The sequence below is a fragment of the Oncorhynchus keta genome, chromosome 27 (genome assembly GCF_023373465.1).
Source record: "Oncorhynchus keta strain PuntledgeMale-10-30-2019 chromosome 27, Oket_V2, whole genome shotgun sequence".
In the NCBI taxonomy this organism is placed as follows: Eukaryota; Metazoa; Chordata; class Actinopteri; order Salmoniformes; family Salmonidae; genus Oncorhynchus; species Oncorhynchus keta.
Window position 1 is genome coordinate 23,267,292 of NC_068447.1, and position 24,585 is coordinate 23,291,876.

Genomic DNA, 24,585 nt, shown 5'->3' on the forward strand with positions numbered 1-24,585 from the left:
TCTGTGTTCATTCTGATCCAAGTCATCGACATGCATACACACACTGATGGATGCACACACATACACGTCCATGCACGCACACGCAAACACACACGCACGTATGCATATACATGAAGTAGCACTAGTCTTGACCCAGAAGTGATCAAATAACACTAAAACAGTTGCATAAACACAGACAGATGGAAGACACAAATTCAAGGTTTTTTTCTAATTTGAGGAAAGATTATATTCCTTTGGCAAGGTCTAACACAGTGGAAACAGTCAAGGTCGGCTAAGGTGACTGAGTGTGAGTGTGAGTGTGTGTGTGTGTGTGTGTGTGTGTGTGTGTGTGTGTGTGTGTGTGTGTGTGTGTGTGTGTGTGTGTGTGTGTGTGTGTGTGTGTGTGTGTGTGTGTGTGTGTGTGTGTGTGTGTGTGTGTGTGTGTGTGTGTGTATGTGTGTGTGTGTGTGTGTGTTGAAGAAGAAACTGATGTCCTGAAAGAGTGAACCAGAATTCCTGCCGCAAACCATCCCACATTACAACATGAGTAACTTCTACCCCCCTTCCCCCACCCCCAACACACTCACACACACTTTACCCTGTATTCACACAAATCCCCCCTCACCCACTCACATGCAGGCAAAAACATTTAAACAACACTTCCTTCAAGAGCCTGCCAAAACCTTCAAAGATTGTCTGTCTATTTGCCACCACCCCCCCGCCCACACATACCCACTCAGGACATAACCTAGTTCCAGAGACAGGGGACCTGATACTGAAGATAGATAAATAACTTAATGGATTTTTTAATAGCTCATATAAATCAATGATCTGTCGCTATGATGGCACACTTGGTTGGGCTGCCTGTGTCTGGGCGAGCTCAGTGCACCCTGCGGATGTGAGCCGGAAGGAGGACACGGCGCCGTGGTCATGGAGACCACGCTCACATTCCATAGCAGATGGACAAAACTCCAGAATTTTTACAAACCCCCCTTAGCAAATGTCCACATGCACACTCACCTTATGCAAGTACAAATACACAAAAGTGAATGCAGAACGCAAATGCGTCCCCTGAAAAACAGAAGTGTGGACTCCGCTCAGGGATCTTTCATTGCCTGCTACGTTAGGTTACATACACACTAATAATAGGATGTTGAAGTGATTATGGCAGTAGGCCGAGGATGGCATTAGTCATGTAAACACCTTCCTCTGTTTATCTCAATCTGCGTAAGGTCATAATTGAAGTAAGCATTTGCCGATTAACACACCTGGTTTTCTGAGCAATCTTTCAAAATGTAAACAGCTTAGTCTGAGTTGTTGTATTTAAGAGGCAGCACCAGCAGCACAAGCCTCCCTCTTATGAGCGAGTGAAGTGAGTTTGGAAAAACTGAAAGTATGCATCTTATAAATAGTTTTCACATACAAATTGTATATGCCAGAACTCAAAATCAAATAGGCTTCCCAAAAATAACATGGTGGCTCTGGTAGAAGGTTCATTTTGGTTGGCGATTTCCTGCATTTATCAAAATCCCTTCAGGAGGCTGATGTCAGATGTTTCTATATAAACAGATTATTATTATTATTAGGGAAATCGTTATTTTTGCAAAGTATGCAAACGTTTAAATCAAACTATTATATTAATCTGACTATAAGTGCATTACTGTGTGCATGTAACCCTACTCAGAGTTTCAGTGAAAACAGGCTTATCTCTGAAGGCCTGTGTGTGTGAATGTCATCAATGTCAGAGACACAACATGCTGCCTGGCTTCTGTTCTGTAGGAGGGAGAGGTTGAGGAAGGACACTGGCATCCCAACAGGAGCAGGAGCCCCTCTACACCCAGCTACTGAGACACACACTCTTCATATACACTAACCGTCAGAGAGATTCCGGTGTACTTCTACAGCTCATTAGAATGCTATCAAATAAAATCAAATCAAACTGTATTGGTCACATACACATGGTTAGCAGATGTTAATGCGAGTGTAGCGAAATGCTTGTGCTTCTAGTTCCGACCGTGCAGTAATATCTAACAAGTGATCTAACCTAACAATTTCACAACAACTACCTTGTACACACAAGTGTAAAGGAATGAATAAGAATATGTACATTAAAATATATGAATGAGCGATGGCATAGGCAAGATGCAGTAGATGGTATAGAGTACAGTATATACATAGAGTGGGGCAAAAAAGTATTTAGTCAGCCACCAATTGTGCAAGTTCTCCCACTTAAAAAGATGAGAGAGGCCTGTAATTTTAACATGTACTGGCACAATTGTTGGCTGACTAAATACTTTTTTGCCCCACTGTATACATATGAGATGAGTTATGTAGGGTATGTAAACATTATATAAAGTGCCATTGTTTAAAGTGGCTAGTGATACATTTATCTTGATGTAATAAATGTATCACAAGCCACTTAAAACAATGCCCCTTTATATAAAGTTTACATACCCTACATTACTCATCTCATATGTATATACTGTACTCTATACCATCTACTGCATCTTGCCTATGCTGTTCTGTATAATCTGAGTGTTTGGAGATTACAAATAGACAACAAATAGGTGGAACGTTCCAGGCTTTGCCCAAGTGTGTATATCAAATTAAAAAGAGTCTCCAGACGATCAAACACTCAGAATGTCCACATACTGACACCCACAACCACCTTTACTTGGCTCCTCAAATATTCAGTAGCTCAAATCACAACGGGGTTAAAAACCCTGTGATCTGTCAATCTCCTTCTCTCCCTATTATGAGCCACTGCGTACCTTTAAAGGACCAAAGCCATTTTCCCCAGCTGGAGGAGCCTTTCATTAATTATTCATATTAAAACAGACATGGTGGAGGGAAGAAGAGGCCCTATCTGAATAAGAAAGAGGGCAACGTGCTGTAGAATCTCTGTCCTCCTGCTGTGTTGTCTGTCAGACATAGAGAGCTACTAGACCTGCTATACCACTGAGGGCAGAGGTCAGGCATGTCAGAGTGAACTAGTCTGGAATCTGGTCAACATATACAGTTGAAGTGGGAAGTTTACATACACCTTAGCCAAATACATTTAAACTAAGTTTTTCACAATTCCTGACATTTAATCCTAGTAAAAGGTTCCTGTCTTAGGTCAGTTAGGATCACCACTGTATTTTAAGAATGTGAAATGTCAGAATAATAGAAGAGAGAATTATTTATTTCAGCTTTTATTTCTTTCATCACATTCCCAGTGGGTCAAACGTTTACATACACTCAATTAGTATGTGGTAGCATTGCCTTTAAATTGTTTAACTTGGGTCAAATGTTTTGGGTAGCCTTCCAAAAGCTTCCCACAATTAGTTGGGTGAATTTATCCCATTCCTCCTACAGAGCTGGTGTAACTGAGTCAGGTTTGTAGGCCTCCTTGCTCACACAGACTTTTTCAGTGTGACCACAAACTTTCTATAGGATTGAGATCAGGGCTTTGTAATGGCCACTCCAATACCTTGACTTTGTTGTCCTTTAGCCATTTTGCCACAACTTTGGAAGTATGCTTGGGGTCATTGTCCACTTTGAAGACCCATTTGCGACCAAGCTTTAACTTCCTGACTGATGTCTTGAGATGTTGCTTCAATATATCCGCATAATTTTCCATCCTCTTGATGCCATCTATTTTGTGAAGTGCACCAGTCCCTCCTGCAGCAAAGCACCCCACAACATGATGTTGCCACCCCCGTGCTTCACAGTTGGGATGGTGTTCTTCAGCTTGCAAGCCTTCCCCTTTTTCCTACAAACATAACAGTGGTTATTATGGCTGGACAGTTCTATTTTTGTTTCATCAGACCAGAGGACATTTCTCCAAAAAGTACAATCTTTGTCCCCATGTGCAGTTGCAAAACGTAGTCTGGCATTTCATTTTTTATAGCGGTCTTGGAGCAGTGGCTTCTTCCTTGCTGAGCGGCCTTTCAGGTTATGTCGATATAGGACTTGTTTTAATTTTCTGGAACTGTCCAAACTGTTTAAAGGCGCAGTAACTTAGTGTATGTAAACTTCTGACCCACTGGAATTGTGATACAGTGAATTATAAGTGAAATAATCTATCTGTAGATGTCCTAACAAACTTGCCAAAACTATAGTTTGTTAACAAGAAATTTGTGGAGTGGTTGAAAAACAAGTTTTAATGACTCCAACCTAAGTGTATGTAAACTTCAGACCTCAAATGTATGTATGAGAGAGAGAGAGAGAGAGAGAGAGAGAGAGAGAGAGAGAGAGAGAGAGAGAGAGAGAGAGAGAGAGAGAAAAAGGGAGAGATAGATAGAAAAGAGAGAGAGAGAGAGAGAGAGTGAAAGGGAGAGAGATAGATAGAAAGAGAGAGTGAGAGAGAGGGAGAGGGAGAGAGAGATTGAGATAGAGAGATTGAGATAGAGGGATTGAGATAGAGGGATTGAGATGGAGGGATTGAGATGGAGGGATTGAGATGGAGAGATTGAGATGGAGAGATGGAGATAGAGAGATGGAGATAGAGATATTGAGATGGAGGGATTGATATAGAGAGATTGAGATAGAGATATTGAGATAGAGAGATTGAGGTGGAGATATTGAGATGGAGGGATTGATATAGAGAGATTGAGATAGAGATATTGAGATAGAGAGATTGAGGTGGAGATATTGAGATGGAGGGATTGAAATTGAGAGATTGAGATAGAGATATTGAGATAGAGAGATTGAGGTGGAGATATTGAGATGGAGGGATTGATATAGAGATATTGAGATAGAGAGATTGAGATGGAGGGATTGACATTGAGAGATTGAGATAGAGATATTGAGATAGAGAGATTGAGATAGAGGGATTGAGATGGAGAGATTGAGATGGAGAGATTGAGATGGAGGGATTGACATTGAGAGATTGAGATAGAGATATTGAGATAGAGAGATTGAGATAGAGGGATTGAGATGGAGAGATTGAGATGGAGAGATTGAGATGGAGGAATTGAGATTGAGGGATTGAGATGGAGAGATTGAGATAGAGATATTGAGGTAGAGAGATTGAGATAGAGATATTAAGATAGAGAGATTGAGATAGAGGGATTGAGATGGAGAGATTGAGATAGAGGGATTGAGATAGAGATATCGAGATAAGAGAGATTGAGATAGAGATATTGAGGTAGAGATATTGAGATAGAGAGATTGAGATATAGAGATTGAGATAGAGGGATTGAGATGAGAGATTGAGATAGAGGGATTGAGATTGAGATGGAGATGAAGTTGGAGGGACAGAAAGAAGGAGAGGTGGAGAAAGGGAAAGAGAGATAGAGGAGTCACAGAGGTTATTAGTTAGATTGTTTAATAGATAAGATTGCTCCAGGGGAGACAGCTGGATGTCCTGGACCCATAGAAACCCCCTTTTGAGCTACAGTGCCCCCAGAGTCCCCCTCATCACGCCCCTGAACCCGTCCCGTGACTTCTGTACCCTGGGGCATGGAACACACTGTTCACAGAACATGGACTCAGTTATATGAGAGTTATTTATCCTTCTAAAATAAGACTACTACAATTTGATAGTGTTATTACGTATGTTTGTCCCAAAAACATACCGTTTGTGGTCCTTCTGTAGCTCAGTTGGTAGAGCATGGCGCTTGTAACGCCAGGGTAGTGGGTTCGATTCCCGGGACCACCCATACGTAGAATGTATGCTCACATGACTGTAAGTCGCTTTGGATAAAAGCGTCTGCTAAATGGCATATATTATTATTATTATTATTATTATTATATATTATTATTATTATTATTATTATTATAATGACTTGACTGCTATGAGGATGTCGATAAACTTGAAGTTGAGAGAGCAGACTTAGAAGTGCTGTAGATAAGTTAAATCAGTATGACTGCTTCATGACAGGAAGCTCAACACCAAGCAGCTCCCAGGCCAGGATGGATAGAGATACGGCAAGGGAGATACGATATAACTAACTAGATTTATATTAGCTTCATCAGGCACTTTACTCAATCATCCTACTGTAATAGACTGAGAGATAGCAGGCAAAAGATACATGATTGTTATTGGGATCAGATGAGGCTAGAGAGAACAGAGATGTGTCCTCTGTGCAGTGAGGAGACTGTGTGACACCAAATCAAATAATGCACAGCTCGTATTTCAGAGCTCTGCAGTTTTTACAGTAGGGTAAAGAGAGCAGAACGGAAGAGTGCCTCGTCAATATCCTTCATATGGGCATATCACAGTCTCTTTTCATTTGGAAAGAGAGTAAAAGGTGTGATATCCTGTTCCTTTTTAGCTGCTCCCTTTGTGCCAGAGTATGTGTGAAAAACTGTGGGATGTTGTGTTTAAAAGCACATAGCGTTGTCCTGATCCACTAGAGAAAGTGTGATATTATATCAAGTGTCTGTGCAGACTGTCTATTTTCTGCCTCTAGTAAAGGTGTGATATTTTGTGTATTACCGAGCTTGTTAGAATCGGTTTGGCTGTGTTTCTGTACCCAATTCACTGTGTGTGATTTTATTTGTCTTTGTGAGTTGTGTAAAGACATGTTCTTGTGTGATGTGAATAAAGGGGTGAGTTTGCATGTGCATTGCTAAAGGTGTGACTGTGTGTGTAATGAGCCGGGTCCTCGTGGGGTTTGGTCCTCTGACGAGCTGCAGCCTCATCTCTCATCTCCCCACCAAGCCCAGATGGCCTGTGATTACACATGGCTCAGCAGAGATTAACAGAGGGAGAGCGAGAGGAGAAGAAGCGAGAGGGAGTGGGAGGAAGTGACAGGGAGGGAGAGGAAGTCAGAGGGAGTGAGAGAGGGGGAGCGAGGTTGTTGCAGTAGGATGCTGCAGGATTGGACACCTGGGACAGAGCAGGTATCAAAACTGACCAACTGTGCTTCAACGGAAGCTGACACACAGAGACTCCTTCATTCCCTCATCCTTTTCCCTAACTAACTCCCACAACCTTATTCTAACACAAGATCCCTAAATCATCCCTCAACATTCAAACAACATTCTCTAACTGAAATGTCACCTCAATCTTTCTCTCACACACAGGTGTGAAGGATGTCATCGTGATGATGGAATAGAGCTCCTTTCCACATGCTGTGAGGTAACACACACACACACACACGCAGCAAAAAAACACAGCAGCAGGTGATGGATGGGGCCTGTTCCAGTGTGACTCAGATGGGACTGTGTCTGCTCAGACAGAGTTCCACACAGGGACATTGGTCACTAAAGAGCAGGGTGACATGATGGATCACACCATAGCTCCTAAAGCACACCAATATAGCACACTGACAAAAGATCAGTGCCTCACTTTTACAAATACCTTTTAACTTATACAGTTTACATTAGGAGCTGAAGGCTGATTCTGAAGGGGCTTTGAAAAGTTTATGTTAAAGGTCCAATTCAGCCATTTTTATCTCAATATCAAATCATTTCTGGGTAACAATTAAGTACCTTACTGTGATTGTTTTCAATTAAAATTGAAAAAAGACACAAAAATAGCTTCTTAGTAAAATGTCATTTCTCAAGCAAGACTGTCTGGGAGTGGTCTGAGAGAGGGGCCTAATTGGAGGAGCCTAATGGGAGGGATGTGTAAACTGAAAACTAGCAGTTATTGGCAGAGAGGAGGGCTAACTCTCTTTGTTATTGGCAGAGAGGAGGGCTAACTCTCTTTGTTATTGGCAGAGAGGAGGGCTAACTCTCTTTGTTATTGGCAGAGAGGAAGGCAAACTCTCTTTGTTATTGGGAGAGAGGAGGGCTAACTCTCTTTGTTATTGGCAGAGAGGAGGGCTAACTCTCTTTGTTATTGGCAGAGAGGAGGGCTAACTCTCTTTGTTAATGGCAGAGAGGAGGGCTAACTCTCTTTGTTAATGGCAGAGAGGAGGGCTAACTCTCTTTGTTATTGGCAGAGAGGAGGGCTAACTCTCTTTGTTATTGGCAGAGAGGAGGGCTAACTCTCTTTGTTATTGGCAGAGAGGAGGGCTAACTCTCTTTGTTATTGGCAGAGAGGAGGGCTAACTCTCTTTGTTATTGCCAGAGCAGTTATTGGCAGAGGAGGGCTAACTCTCTTTGTTGTTAACTCTCTTTGTTGTTGGCAGAGATGAGGGCTAACTCTCTTTGTTATTTGCAGAGAGGAGGGCTAACTCTCTTTGTTATTTGGCAAACTCTCTTTGTTAATGGCAGAGAGGAGGGCTAACTCTCTTTGTTATTGGCAGAAAGGAGGGCTAACTCTCTTTGTTATTGGCAGAGAGGAGGGCTAACTCTCTTTGTTATTGGTCTAACAGCTAAACAAGCTAACAGTTCATTATCATAATATTGACAATTTCACAGTATCATCCCAACCTCCTTGTGTGGAAATATATATAAAACACAGGAAAAATCATGTTTTAGACTGCACTGCCCCTTTAAATATGAAGGGACATTCCAAGTGAAAGTCTCTGTAGACTCAGTTTATAGAGACAAATGTATGATGTGGTTTAATACAAAGACACGATAGTAGAGATTTACACGTTCTGAAAACAAAAATATACCGTGTATATAACTAGAGAGGTTTCACATAATATAGCACTATACAAACACACATTGATGCACAAGAGGCATGAGAGACATGTTATTGTAACGCCCTGGTCGAAGTATTTTGTGTTTATCTTCATGTATTGGGTCAGGCCAGGGTGTGGCATGGGGTTTTTGTATTGTGGTTTGTTTTGTCTTGGGGTTTTGGTGTTGGTATTGGGATTGTAGCTTAGTGGGGTGATCTAGCAAAGTCTATGGCTGTCTGGAGTGGTTCTCAATCAGAGGCAGGTGTTTATCGTTGTCTCTGATTGGGAACCATATTTAGGCAGCCATATTCTTTGAGTTTGGGTGGGTGATTGTCCTTAGTGTCCTTGTAACTGGCTAGTGTTAGTTTGCACCAGTTTAGGCTGTTTTCGTTACGTTTATTGTTTTGTAGTGTTTGTGTTTAGTGTGTTTTTTTCATTAAACATGAATCGTAATCTACACGCTGCGTTTTGGTCCGACTCTCCTTCACCACACCTAGAAAACCGTTACAGAATCACCCATCACCAACGGACCAAGCAGTGTGTCAACAGGCAGGAGCCACAGGAGAGATGGACATGGGAGGACGAACTGGACGGTAAGGGACCATGGGCTCAGCCTGAGGAATATCGCCGCCCCAAGGAAGAACTGGAGGCGGCGAAAGCGGAGAGGCGCTGGTATGAGGAGGCAGCACGGCGACGCGGATGGAAGCCTGAGAGTCAGCCCCAAAAAGTTCTTGGGGGGGGGGGCTCAGGGAGAGTGTGGCAGAGTCAGGAGTCAGACCTGAGCCAGCTCTCCCTGTTTATCGTGAGGAGCCAAGGAGGAGACCAGAACCAGAGCCGGTGTTGGAGGTGAGCGAAGCAGAGAAAATTGCAGGAGAGAGAAATGAGGGAGTTGCTGTGTTGGTGCTTTAAGCATGGAATTCGCCCGATGGAACGTGTCGGGGATTTGATGGCACCTGAGTTAGCGCTCCATAATCGTCCTGAGGTGCGTGTTAGTCGGCTGGTGAAGTTGGTGCCAGCTTCACGTACCAGGCCTCCTGTGCACATCCCTAGCCATGCACGTCCTGTGCCAGCACTGCTCTCAAGATCTCCAGTACGCCTTCACGGTCTAGCCCATCCTGTGCCACCTCCACACCCCAGCCCTCCGTTAGCAGCTCCCCGCACCAGGCTTCCTGTGCGTGTCCTCGGTTCAGTTCCACCAGTGCCAGCACCACGCATCAGGCCTACAGTGCGCCTCGCCTCTCCAGCGCTGTCGGAGTCTCCCGCCTGTCTAGCGCTATCAGAGCCTTCCTCCTCTCCAGCGCTACCGAAGTCTACTGCCTGTTCAGCGCAGTCAGAGCCTTTCTCCTCTCCTGCGCTGCCGGAGTCTCCTGCCTGTTCAGCGCAGCCAGAGCCTTTCTCCTCTCCTGCGCTACCGGAGTCTCCCGCCTGTTCAGCGCAGCTAGAGCCTTCTTCCTCTACAGCTCTGCTAGAGTCTCCTGTCTGTTCAGCGCAGCCAGAGCTGTCAGCCTGCATGGAGCAGTCAGAGCTGCCAGCCTACATGGAGCAGCCAGAGCTGCCAGCCTGCATTGAGCAGCCAGAGCTGCCAGCCTGCATGGAGCAGCCAGAGCTGCCAGCCTACATGGAGCAGCCAGAGCTGTCAGTCTGCATGGAGCAGCCAGAGCTGTCAGTCTGCAAGGAGCTGCCAGTCTGCAAGGTGCTGCCAGCCTGCATGGAGCAGCCAGAGCTGCCAGCCTTCATGGAGCAGCCAGAGCTTCCAGCCTGCATGGAGCAGTCAGAGCTGTCAGTCTGCATGAAGCAGCCAGAGCTGTCAGTCTGCATAAAGCAGCCAGAGCGGTCAGTCTGTATGAAGCAGCCAGAGCTGCCAGTCTGCAAGGAGCTGCCAGTCTGCAAGGAGCTGCCAGTCTGCAAGGAGCTGCCAGTCTGCAAGGAGCTGCCAGTCTGCAAGGAGCTGTCAGTCTGCAAGGAGCTGCCAGTCTGTACGGAGCCGCCAGAGCTGCTAGTCTGTAAGAAGCCGCCAGAGCTGTCAGCCTACATGGAGCAGCCAGAGCCGCCAGTCAGCGTGGAGCAGTCAGATCTTTCAGTCTGAGAGGATCCGCCAGTCAGCCAGACTCTTCCAGATCTGCCAGTCAGCCAGAATCCGCCAGATCCGCCAGTCAGCCAGGATCTGCCAGTCAGCCAGGATCTGCTGAGACCACCAGCCAGCCAGGATCTGGTAAATCTATCTACCTGCCTGAGCTTCCTCTCACTCCTGAGCTTCCTCTCACTCCTGAGCTTCCTCTCACTCCTGAGCTTCCTCTCACTCCCGAGCTTTCTCTCACTCCCGAGCTTTCTCTCACCTCCGAGCTTCCCCTTCCCCTCAGTCCCGAGCTGTCCTTCAGTCCCGATCTGCTCCTCAGTCCAGTGGGGTTCTGGGTGAGTACTACTAGGCCATGGTCGGCGGTGAGGGTGGACTATCCAGGGACGTGAGGAGAGGGGACTAAGACATTGACTGAGTGGGGTCCACGTCCCGCGCCGGTGCCGCCACCATGGAAAGACGCCCACCCGGACCCTCCCTATTGTTTTGAGGTGCGTTCGGGAGTCCGCACCTTAGGGGGGGGGGGGGTTCTGTCACGCCTTGGTCGAAGTATTTTGTGTTTATCTTCATGTATTGGGTCAGGCCAGGGTGTGGCATGGGGTTTTTGTATTGTGGTGTGTTTTGTCTTGGGGTTTTGGTGTTGGTATTGGGATTGTAGCTTTGTGGGGTGATCTAGCAAAGTCTATGGCTGTCTGGAGTGGTTCTCAATCAGAGGCAGGTGTTTATCGTTGTCTCTGATTGGGAACCATATTTAGGCAGCCATATTCTTTGAGTTTGGGTGGGTGATTGTCCTTAGTGTCCTTGTAACTGTCTAGTGTTAGTTTGCACCAGTTTAGGCTGTTTCGGTTTTCGTTACGTTTATTGTTTTGTAGTGTTTGTGTTTAGTGTTTTTTTCATTAAACATGAATCGTAATCTACACGCTGCGTTTTGGTCCGCCTCTCCTTCGTTACAGAACCACACCTCACCAACGGAAAAGCGTGTCAACAGGCAGAATCACCCATCACCAACGGACCAAGCAGCGTGTCAACAGGCAGGAACCTAGAAAACCGTTACAGAATTATTGTTACAGAATCAATCACCAACGGACCAAGCAGCGTTTAGAAAACCGTTACAGAATCACCATCACCAACGGACCGCAGCTCAACAGGCAGGAAAATCACCCATCACCAACGGACCAAGCAGCGTGTCAACAGGCAGGAACCTAGAAAACCGTTACAGAATCACCCATCACCAACGGACCAAGCAGCGTGTCAACAGGCAGGAACCTAGAAAACCGTTACAGAATCAATGAAAAGGCTGGGGAAGAATGCAAACCATGCAGGTACTACCTGTTACAGCTCTCAGACAGTCACGCACTGAAACCAAGAAAACCGTTACAGAATCACCCATCACCAACGGACCATTTCTGCGTGTCAACAGGCAGGAACCTAGGTTACAGAATCACCCATCACCAACGGACCAAGCAGCGTGTCAACAGGCAGGAACCTAGAAAACCGTTACAGAATCACCCATCACCAACGGACCAAGCAGCGTGTCAACAGGCAGGAACCTAGAAAACCGTTACAGAATCACCCATCACCAACGGACCAAGCAGCGTGTGAGGAACCTGTCATTTCACCAACGGAAGCATCTAGAAAAGTTACAGAATCACCCATCAAGCAGCTGGCTAGAAAACCGTTACAGAATCACCCATCACCAACGGACCAAGCAGGTTTGTTACAGAATCACCCATCAAGCAGCGTGTCAACAGGCAGGAAAGAAAACCGTTACAGAATCACCCATCACCAACGGACCAAGCAGCGTGTCAACAGGCAGGAACCTAGAAAACCGTTACAGAATCACCCATCACCAACGGACCAAGCAGCGTGTCAACAGGCAGGAACCTAGAAAACCGTTACAGAATCACCCATCACCAACGGACCAAGCAGCGTGTCAACAGGCAGGAACCTAGAAAACCGTTACAGAATCACCCATCACCAACGGACCAAGCAGCGTGTCAACAGGCAGGAACCTAGAAAACCGTTACAGAATTATTAGGCAGGAACCTAGAAAACCGTTACAGAATAACAACGGACCAGCAGCCAGGAGGAACCTAGAAAACCGTTACAGAATCACCCATCACCAACGGACCAAGCAGCGTGTCAACAGGCAGGAACCTAGAAAATACAGAATCACCCATCACCAACGGGCAGCGTGTCAACAGGCAGGAACCTAGAAAACCGTTACAGAATCACCCATCACCAACGGACCAAGCAGCGTGTCAACAGGCAGGAACCTAGAAAACCGTTACAGAATCACCCATCACCAACGGACCAAGCAGCGTGTCAACAGGCAGGAACCTAGAAAACCGTTACAGAATCACCCATCACCAACGGACCAAGCAGCGTGTCAACAGGCAGGAACCTAGAAAACCGTTACAGAATCACCCATCACCAACGGACCAAGCAGCGTGTCAACAGGCAGGAACCAGAAAATAGAATCAGCATCACCAACGGACCAAGCAGCGGTCAACAGGCAGGAATAGAAAACCGTTACAGAATCACCCATCACCAACGGACCAAGCAGCGTGTCAACAGGCAGGAATTTTCAGACGGATACTTCAACAGGCAGGAACCTGTTACAGTTATTGTTTAATGTTTACTTGTTCATATCACTCAACAGCATACGGCTCTAAAAACAAGTAGAGGACAATGAAAAGGCTGGGGAAGATTGCAAACCATGCAGGTACTACCTGGCTCTCAGACAGTCACGCACTGAAACCAAGAGTACCGCTTGGATGCTATTTAAGGTAGATAGTGAAACTGTCATTTGGAAATCTAGGTCCACTGGCTAATTACAGTAAGTAGGTTTGTTGTCAACGTGAAGAGTTCACCTCTGAGTGCGCTGCTGGCACGTCCTTGGTACATCCTGGCTGTCAAAATAGTTGTAAGACGATAGCGTGTTGTTGTGCTGTTATTATTATCACTAGAAACAGTAACAACACAGACCAGACATATAATAACGCTGGGGAGCCATGTTAACTGGAGGGCACATTGGATTGTGTTCTCTATAATGAGCCCGGTCAATCAGCTGCATCGTGCTCCACATTGACAGATAGCAGCTGAAGAGGGTACATGCCTTTCGCATTTTAGACATACTTTACTGAGGTAATTCAATTCAAGCATTTACCTGCAGACATATTTAACAGTGGAGATAGGATATTTAAGAGATAGTGGAGATAGGATAGAAGCCCTGCAGGCTCTCAGCATCTCGTATCTCTCACAGACAGACGGACGGACGGACGGACGGACGGACGGACGGACGGACGGACGGACGGACAGACAGACAGACACCAGTGTGCCTGACACATGTTGTTGGTTACTATCACATTTTGACAGGACAGGATTGTTGTTAATCTAATGAAGTACTTGTTAGTGGCTCAATGAGAAAATAAAAGCTGAAGTACAATAGCTGGAGGAGAAAATGAATGGACAAAGGGCAGAATGACAGGATCCATCTGTATGGGATGTAGCCCTCATCCCCTCATTAAGGCCAGGGAGTTGTAGTGTTCCTGTGATGACAGCTGGACCTGTCAATGTGTGGTGGTGTAATGGTGAGGGAAGAGGACACCAGACCAAAGGGCTCCTGGTTCAAATCCCACTGAGACACTGTGGCTGTACCTCACAGGAAGGTGGAGACACATGGTGGATTGCTTCACAGCTCCATCTTTGGTAATGAGTGGTATGGTATAACATATTTGAGAACTAGAGAGGGTGACTGTCTGAACCCTAAAAGGGGATATATCCAGTATCACATAATCATTAGTGTTTGAGCTGAAAGCGAGGAGAAGACAGGGACATGATGATATATGACTCCTAATATGTGCTGGCTATAATAGGATGGGGAGAATTGGTCTGCTGTTGTCATAGTGACCTTCAGAGTGAAACACCTTGACGATAGCCAGAACCAGCAGAGCACTGCTGAGCTCAATCTGGACGCTCTCAAACGCCAGTGGACCCCCAACTCAGGATGAGGCCAGGAGCACAGAGCATTCTAACAGGCTCAGCAAGGCCAGACTACACAATCACAGAGTAAAATGGCAGGTTGTAACTTCTCATACCTTAAATGTCAAGGTGAATCAGGAGATATCAGCAGTCCTCAATCCCAAAGGAATAACACATAGATTTAGAGCTTTTCTCATTAGTGTTGGGTTCAGGTAGGAAGAGCAACATTTGTAGTAGGCAAGATTTGGTGAATGGAGTCCAAAGAGACCATTGGAATCTACAATAAAGGTTTTGCCATGCAGCCAATTAATGATTTCATAAAACCCCATGTAAATGGATAGAAATCCTTCCTGTAATGAAATGCCATGGTGTATTCATTATTGGTTCAGCACTGACTCAGAGTGGTCATGGCCTGTTGACTGTTTCTTCTCGTTTCAAGGCAGGGTTTGTGATAATTGAAAAAAAGGCACCATTCAGGCTGTGTTGTAGTGGCCTCTAGTGGTCAAACTGGAGCAGTACAAGCAGAGACGGCACAGTATAACAGTACCTGTAAGTGCTTTTATTTATTATATTTAACCTTTATTTAACTAGGCAAGTCAGTTAAGAACAAATTCTTATTTACAATGACGGCCTACACCGGCCAAACCTGGACGACGCTGGGTCAATTGTTCGCCGCCCTATGGGACTCCCAATCACGGCCGGATGTGATACACCCTGGTCCTACTGTACGTGAAAACTGACGCATGACTCCCCTTCCTACTATTACAAAACAATTCATATATGCCAAGAATTTGCATTTTATGTCACATTTAATATAACTTCATCTATGAAGAGCATGATAAGTTGTATAAGAGCATCTGCTAAATGACTCAAATGTAAATGTAAGTTAATGAGCAAGTGAGAATGTGAAGGAGAGAACTGGGTAAAAGGTGAAAGAAAAGAAAGGTGAGAAGTTGAAACTGGAAAGAAAAGGAAGAACACACAGCTTTATCCTTCCCTTGAAGTCAGACACAAAGACAGTCAGACATACAGACAGTCAGATACATAGACAGTCAGACACACAGACAGTCAGATACATAGACAGTCAGATACATAGACAGTCAGACACACAGACAGTCAGATACATAGACAGTCAGACACACAGACAGTCAGATACATAAGACAGTCAGACACACAGACAGTCAGATACATAGACAGTCAGATACATAGACAGTCAGATACATAGACAGTCAGACATACAGACAGTCAGATACATAGACAGTCAGATACATAGACAGTCAGACATACAGACAGTCAGATACATAGACAGTCAGATACATAGACAGTCAGACATACAGACAGTCAGATACATAGACAGTCAGATACATAGACAGTCAGACACACAGACAGTCAGATACATAGACAGTCAGACATACAGATAGTCAGATACATAGAATGTCAGATACACAGACAGTCAGACATACAGACAGTCAGACACACAGACAGTCAGATACATAGACAGTCAGACATACAGACAGTCAGATACATAGACAGTCAGATACATACAGTCAGACATACAGACAGTCAGATACATAGACAGTCAGACATACAGATAGTCAGACACACAGACAGTCAGATACACAGACAGTCAGATACATAGAATGTCAGATACACAGACAGTCAGACATACAGACAGTCATACACAAAGACATTCAGACACAGACAGTCAGATACATAGACAGTCAGATACATAGACAGTCAGACATACAGACAGTCAGATACATAGACAGTCAGACACACAGACAGTCAGATACATAGACAGTCAGACACACAGACAGTCAGATACATAGACAGTCAGACATACAGACAGTCAGATACATAGAATGTCAGATACACAGACAGTCAGACATACAGACAGTCAGACACACAGACAGTCGGATACATAGACAGTCAGACACACTGACAGTCAGATACATAGACAGTCAGACATACAGACAGTCAGATACATAGACAGTCAGATACATAGACAGTCAGATACACAGACAGTCGGATACATAGACAGTCAGACACACTGACAGTCAGATACATAGACAGTCAGATACACAGACAGTCAGATACACAGACAGTCAGACACATAGACAGTCAGACACATAGACAGTCAGACATACAGACAGTCAGATACATAGAATGTCAGATACACAGACAGTCAGACATACAGACAGTCAGACACACAGACAGTCGGATACATAGACAGTCAGACACACTGACAGTCAGATACATAGACAGTCAGACATACAGACAGTCAGATACATAGACAGTCAGATACATAGACAGTCAGATACACAGACAGTCGGATACATAGACAGTCAGACACACTGACAGTCAGATACATAGACAGTCAGATACACAGACAGTCAGACACATAGACAGTCAGACACATAGACAGTCAGACAGACCAAATCAAATAACATTTTATTCCTCACAGGATTCGTAAACAACAGCTGTGGACCAACAGTGAAGCGCTTACTTACCAGCAGTCATAACTCATGTCAGACAACACGGTTAAACAAATTATGTCTGCAATTCAACTGTTTACTGTAGAGGAGGATTCCCAGTGTTAACAACTGTTTACTGTAGAGGAGGATTCCCAGTGTTACCAACTGTTTACTGTAGAGGAGGATTCCCAGTGTTACCAACTGTTTACTGTAGAGGAGGATTCCCAGTGTTACCAACTGTTTACTGTAGAGGAGGATTCCCAGTGTTACCAACTGTTTCCTGTAGAGGAGATTTCCCAGTGTTGACAACTGTTTACTGTACAGGAGGATTCCCAGTGTTAACAACTGTTTACTGTAGCGGAGGATTCCCAGTGTTGACAACTGTTTACTGTAGAGGAGGATTCCCAGTGTTAACAACTGTTTACTGTAGAGGAGGATTCCCAGTGTTAACAACTGTTTACTGTAGAGGAGGATTCCCAGTGTTACCAACTGTTTACTGTAGAGGAGGATTCCCAGTGTTAACAACTGTTTACTGTAGAGGAGGATTCCCAGTGTTACCAACTGTTTCCTGTAGAGAGATTTCCCAGTGTTGACAACTGTTTACTGTACAGGAGGATTCCCAGTGTTAACAACTGTTTACTGTAGCGGAGGATTCCCAGTGTTGACAACTGTTTACTGTAGAGGAGGATTCCCAGTGTTAACAACTGTTTACTGTAGAGGAGGATTCCCAGTGTTAACAACTGTTTACTGTAGAGGAGGATTCCCAGTGTTACCAACTGTTTACTGTAGAGGAGGATTCCCAGTGTTACCAACTGTTTACTGTAGAGGAGGATTCCCAGTGTTACCAACTGTTTACTGTAGAGGAGGATTCCCAGTGTTAACAACTGTTCACTGTAGAGGAGGATTCCCAGTGTTACCAACTGTTTACTGTAGAGGAGGATTCCCAGTGTTACCAACTGTTTACTGTAGAGGAGGATTCCCAGTGTTACCAACTGTTTACTGTAGAGGAGGATTCCCAGTGTTACCAACTGTTTCCTGTAGAGGAGATTTCCCAGTGTTGACAACTGTTTACTGTACAGGAGGATTCCCAGTGTTAACAACTGTTTACTGTAGCGGAGGATTCCCAGTGTTGACAACTGTTTACTGTAGAGGAGGATTCCCAGTGTTAACAACTGTTTACTGTAGAGGAGGATTCCCAGTGTTAACAACTGTTTACTGTAGAGGAGGATTCCCAGTGTTACCAACTGTTTACTGTAGAGGAGGATTCCCAGTGTTAACAACTGTTTACTGTAGAGGAGGATTCCCAGTGTTACCAACTGTTTCCTGTAGAGGAGATTTCCCAGTGTTGACAACTGTTTACTGTACAGGAGGATTCCCAGTGTTAACAACTGTTTACTGTAGCGGAGGATTCCCAGTGTTGACAACTGTTTACTGTAGAGGAGGATTCCCAGTGTTAACAACTGTTTACTGTAGAGGAGGATTCCCAGTGTTAACAACTGTTTACTGTAGAGGAGGATTCCCAGTGTTACCAACTGTTTACTGTAGAGGAGGATTCCCAGTGTTACCAACTGTTTACTGTAGAGGAGGATTCCCAGTGTTACCAACTGTTTACTGTAGAGGAGGATTCCCAGTGTTAACAACTGTTCACTGTAGAGGAGGATTCCCAGTGTTAACAACTGTTTACTGTAGAGGAGGATTAACAGTGTTGACAACTGTTTACTGTAGAGGAGGATTAACAGTGTTGACAACTGTTTACTGTACAGGAGGATTCCCAGTGTTAACAACTGTTTACTGTACAGGAGGATTCCCAGTGTTAACAACTGTTTACTGTACAGGAATATTCCCAGTGTTAACAACTGTTTACAGTAGAAGAGGATTCCCAGTGTTAACAACTGTTTACAGTAGAAGAGGATTCCCAGTGTTAACAACTGTTTACAGTAGAGGAGGATTCCCAGTGTTAATAACTGTTTCCTGTAGAGGAGGATTCCCAGTGTTAACAACTGTTTACTGTAGAGGAGAATTCCCAGTGTTAACAACTGTTTACTGTAGAGGAGGATTCCCAGTGTTAACAACTGTTTACTGTACAGGAGGATTCCCAGTGTTAACAACTGTTTACTGTACAAGAGGATTCCCAGTGTTAACAACTGTTTGCTGTACAGGAGGATTCCCAGTGTTAACAACTGTTTACTGTACAGGAGGATTCCCAGTGTTAACAACTGTTTACTGTAGAGGAGGATTCCCAGTGTTAACAACTGTTTACTGTACAGGATGATTCCCAGTGTTAACAACTGTTTACTGTACAGGAGGATTCCCAGTGTTAACAACTGTTTACTGTACAAGAGGATTCCCAGTGTTAACAACTGTTTACTGTACAGGAGGATTCCCAGTGTTAACAACTGTTTACAGTAGAAGAGGATTCCCAGTGTTAACAACTGTTTACAGTAGAGGAGGATTCCCAGTGTTAACAACTGTTTACTGTAGAGGAGGATTCCCAGTGTTAATAACTGTTTCCTGTACAAGAGGATTCCCAGTGTTAACAACTGTTTACTGTACAGGAGGATTCCCAGTGTTAACAACTGTTTACTGTACAGGAGGATTCCCAGTGTTAACAACTGTTTACTGTACAGGAGGATTAACAGTGTTGACAACTGTTTACTGTAGAGGAGGATTAACAGTGTTGACAACTGTTTACTGCACAGGAGGATTCCCAGTGTTAACAACTGTTTACAGTAGAGGAGGATTCCCAATGTTAACAACTGTTTACTGTACAGGAGGATTCCCAGTGTTAACAACTGTTTACTGTACAGGAGGATTCCCAGTGTTAACAACTGTTTACAGTAGAGGAGGATTCCCAGTGTTAACAACTGTTTACTGTACAGGAGGATTCCCAGTGTTAACAACTGTTTACTGTACAGGAGTATTCCCAGTGTTAACAACTGTTTACAGTAGAAGAGGATTCCCAGTGTTAACAACTGTTTACAGTAGAAGAGGATTCCCAGTGTTAACAACTGTTTACAGTAGAGGAGGATTCCCAGTGTTAACAACTGTTTACTGTAGATGAGGATTCCCAGTGTTAATAACTGTTTCCTGTAGAGGAGGATTCCCAGTGTTAACAACTGTTTACTGTAGAGGAGAATTCCCAGTGTTAACAACTGTTTACTGTAGAGGAGGATTCCCAGTGTTAACAACTGTTTACTGTACAGGAGGATTCCCAGTGTTAACAACTGTTTACTGTACAAGAGGATTCCCAGTGTTAACAACTGTTTACTGTACAGGAGGATTCCCAGTGTTAACAACTGTTTACTGTAGAGGAGGATTCCCAGTGTTAACAACTGTTTACTGTACATGAGGATTCCCAGTGTTAACAACTGTTTACTGTACAGGAGGATTCCCAGTGTTAACAACTGTTTACTGTACAAGAGGATTCCCAGTGTTAACAACTGTTTACTGTACAGGAGGATTCCCAGTGTTAACAACTGTTTACAGTAGAAGAGGATTCCCAGTGTTAACAACTGTTTACAGTAGAGGAGGATTCCCAGTGTTAACAACTGTTTACTGTAGAGGAGGATTCCCAGTGTTAATAACTGTTTCCTGTACAAGAGGATTCCCAGTGAGGAGGATTCCCAGTGTTAACAACTGTTTACTGTAGAGGAGGATTCCCAGTGTTAACAACTGTTTACTGTAGAGGAGGATTCCCAGTGTTAACAACTGTTTACTGTAGATGAGGATTCCCAGTGTTAATAACTGTTTACTGTAGAGGAGGATTCCCAGTGTTAACAACTGTTTACTGTACAGGAGGATTCCCAGTGTTAACAACTGTTTACTGTAGAGGAGGATTCCCAGTGTTAACAACTGTTTACTGATTCCCAGTGTTAACAACTGTTTGCTGTACAGGAGGATTCCCAGTGTTAACAACTGTTTACTGTACAGGAGGATTCCCAGTGTTAACAACTGTTTACTGTAGAGGAGGATTCCCAGTGTTAACAACTGTTTACTGTACATGATGATTCCCAGTGTTAACAACTGTTTACTGTACAGGAGGATTCCCAGTGTTAACAACTGTTTACTGTACAGGAGGATTCCCAGTGTTAACAACTGTTTACTGTACAGGAGGATTCCCAGTGTTAACAACTGTTTACAGTAGAAGAGGATTCCCAGTGTTAACAACTGTTTACAGTAGAGGAGGATTCCCAGTGTTAACAACTGTTTACTGTAGAGGAGGATTCCCAGTGTTAATAACTGTTTCCTGTACAAGAGGATTCCCAGTGTTAACAACTGTTTACTGTACAGGAGGATTCCCAGTGATTAACAACTGTTTACTGTAGAGGAGGATTCCCAGTGTTAACAACTGTTTAACTGTTTAACAACTGTTTACTGTACAGGAGGATTCCCAGTGTTAACAACTGTTTACTGTACAAGAGGATTCCCAGTGTTAACAACTGTTTACTGTACAGGAGGATTCCCAGTGTTAACAACTGTTTACTGTACAGGAGGATTCCCAGTGTTAACAACTGTTTACTGTACAGGAGGATTCCCAGTGTTAACAACTGTTTACTGTAGAGGAGGATTCCCAGTGTTAACAACTGTTTACTGTACAGGAGGATTCCCAGTGTTAACAACTGTTTACTGTACAGGAGGATTCCCAGTGTTAACAACTGTTTACTGTACAGGATGATTCCCAGTGTTAACAACTGTTTACTGTACAGGAGGATTCCCAGTGTTAACAACTGTTTACTGTACAGGAGGATTCCCAGTGTTAACAACTGTTTACTGTAGAGGAGGATTCCCAGTGTTAACAACTGTTTACTGTAGAGGATGATTCCCAGTGTTAACAACTGTTTACTGTACAGGAGGATTCCCAGTGTTAACAACTGTTTACTGTACAGGATGATTCCCAGTGTTAACAACTGTTTACTGTACAGGAGGATTCCCAGTGTTAACAACTGTTTACTGTACAAGAGGATTCCCAGTGTTAACAACTGTTTACTGTACAGGAGGATTCCCAGTGTTAACAACTGTTTACTGTACAGGAGGATTCCCAGTGTTAACAACTGTTTACTGTACAAGAGGATTCCCAGTGTTAACAACTGTTTACTGTACAGGAGGATTCCCAGTGTTAACAACTGTTTACTGTACAGGAGGATTCCCAGTGTTAACAACTGTTTACTGTACAGGAAGATTCCCAGTGTTAACAACTGTTTACTGTACAGGAGGATTCCCAGTGTTAACAACGGGTTACTGTACAAGAGGATTCCCAGTGTTAACAACTGTTTACTGTACAGGAGGATTCCCAGTGTTAACAACTGTTTACTGTAGAGGAGGATTCCCAGTGTTAACAACTGTTTACTGTAGGAGGATGATTAACAACTGTTTACAGTGTTAACAACTGTTTACTGTACAGGAGGATTCCCAGTGTTAACAACTGTTTACTGTACAGGATGATTCCCAGTGTTAACAACTGTTTACTGTACAGGAGGATTCCCAGTGTTAACAACTGTTTACTGTACAAGAGGATTCCCAGTGTTAACAACTGTTTACTGTACAGGAGGATTCCCAGTGTTAACAACTGTTTACTGTACAGGAGGATTCCCAGTGTTAACAACTGTTTACTGTAGAGGAGGATTCCCAGTGTTAACAACTGTTTACTGTAGAGGATGATTCCCAGTGTTAACAACTGTTTACTGTACAGGAGGATTCCCAGTGTTAACAACTGTTTACTGTAGAGGAGGATTCCCAGTGTTAACAACTGTTTACTGTAGAGGATGATTCCCAGTGTTAACAACTGTTTACTGCACAGGAGGATTCCCAGTGTTAACAACTGTTTACTGTAGAGGAGGATTCCCAGTGTTAACAACTGTTTACTGTAGAGGAGGATTCCCAGTGTTAACAACTGTTTACTGTAGAGGAGGATTCCCAGTGTTAAAAATTGTTTACAGTAGAGGATGATTCCCAGTGTTAACAACTGTTTACAGTAGAGGAGGATTCCCAGTGTTAACAACTGTTTACTGTAGAAGAGGATTCCCAGTGTTAACAACTGTTTACAGTAGAAGAGGATTCCCAGTGTTAACAACTGTTTACAGTGGAGCATAATTCTCCAACTGGCAGCTCGCAAGCCGATTTTGGCCAGCGGGTGATTTTATTTGGCCCCCCGAGGTGCTTTTTTGTTATTTATTTATTTTATTTTTGTATATAAAAGGCTGTAAAAAATCAGCTCCAAGTTACAGTATTTTAATTTTGGAAATCCATTCCAAAGTATTCCCACGCATAATAGAGAGAGATATGTGATCGTATACAAATGTAAGCAAGGTCTGAAATGATTTTTTGAGTCAAATATACATTTTTGGGCTTCTTGCAGTCAATTTGCAGTCTACAAATTATTTGTAATTATGTTCCGGCACCCTGATCATCCACTCAATAAAAAAATGTGTTGATAACTCTACAGAATTGAGTGGCTCCGAGTGTGGTCTCCTCACTCTCCTTTCTTCTCCTCTGTATGATGAACCAATGGGGAGCTTACAGGGGTCTTAAGATAACAACACATTCCATTCATAAAGCCTTCCTCTCAAACACAGCATGACGCTAAGAACCAAAGCTCTGCTGATACCAACACACACCCTTCCCAACCCTCTCTCCTGTACCCCTCTTTCTCCTTTTCCCCCCTTTCTCCTCCCCCCTCTCTCCTGTCACAGTGAGTTTGTATAATTCCCTGAGAGTGTGCAAACAGTCTAGCTATTTAGTGTGGAGAGAAATGGCGACAGGCTTGAACTGGTGCTACATAGAAGATGAATGTCTTTGGTTTCCAGCCGACTGAAATGACCTGAGGGCTGAGGCCATGGTATTAGCTTAGCTTAGCGTAGCCATCAGTATGTGTGGAGGGTCGAGCATAGTTCATTATGTACAAGAATGTAAAGAATGTGTTAAAAGTGTTTCATTGGCTAGGCTATCTATTCCTGTAGAAGAAGCGTGTTGTGTACAGAGTGAGGCAGAGCAGTATAAATGGTGGAGAGACAACAGAACCCAGGGACAGAGCTGAATACACAGAGGAAAGAGCATGAAGGATTCAACACAGACTCTTTGTTGGCTACAATCAGCAGCACTGAGACTTCATTTATTACTTGTTTTATGGTCTACATCAGGTGAGCATGAGCGTGAGTGTGTGTGTGTGTGTGTGTGTGTGTGTGTGTGTGTGTGTGTGTGTGTGTGTGTGTGTGTGTGTGTGTGTGTGTGTGTGTGTGTGTGTGTGTGTGTGTGTGTGTGTGTGTGTGTGTGTGTGTGTGTGTGTGTGTGTGTGTGTAGCCTTGTGCATATGATTAAGCGGGTGTGAGAGAGCATGTGTATATTGTTAAAACACATTGTTCTTGACCTCCACAGCAGACTAACACAGGTGCTTTCTCGTTCTCTCTTCCACCCCTGACCGACCAACTGCCTCCTCCCTCGACCCCTCCTCCATCTCTGTCTCACTCCCTCTCTTTCTCCCTTTACATCTCAGTCCCTACTCTCCTCTCATCCTCTTCTCTCCAACCTACCTGGTTTACACTTACAGTTGAAGTCGGAAGTTTACATACAC

General features: G+C 44.0%; 1 protein-coding gene and 1 long non-coding RNA gene across 4 annotated transcripts in view; both read right to left on the reverse strand.

The window, feature by feature from the left end:
- The window catches only part of LOC118360281 (FYVE, RhoGEF and PH domain-containing protein 3-like), a 157,020-nt gene that overhangs the window by 94,956 nt on the left and 37,479 nt on the right, over positions 1-24,585 (reverse strand). The window lies entirely within an intron of this gene.
- On the reverse strand, positions 11,719-12,990 carry LOC127912496 (uncharacterized). Of its 2 annotated transcripts, none has more exons than XR_008082940.1 (3): positions 12,773-12,990; positions 12,381-12,572; positions 11,719-11,826 (listed from the first exon to the last, which is right to left on the reverse strand). It is a non-coding gene; the product is annotated as an uncharacterized LOC127912496 (long non-coding RNA). The 2 variants fall into 2 exon arrangements; XR_008082941.1 differs by lacking the exon at positions 11,719-11,826 and adding an exon at positions 12,039-12,110.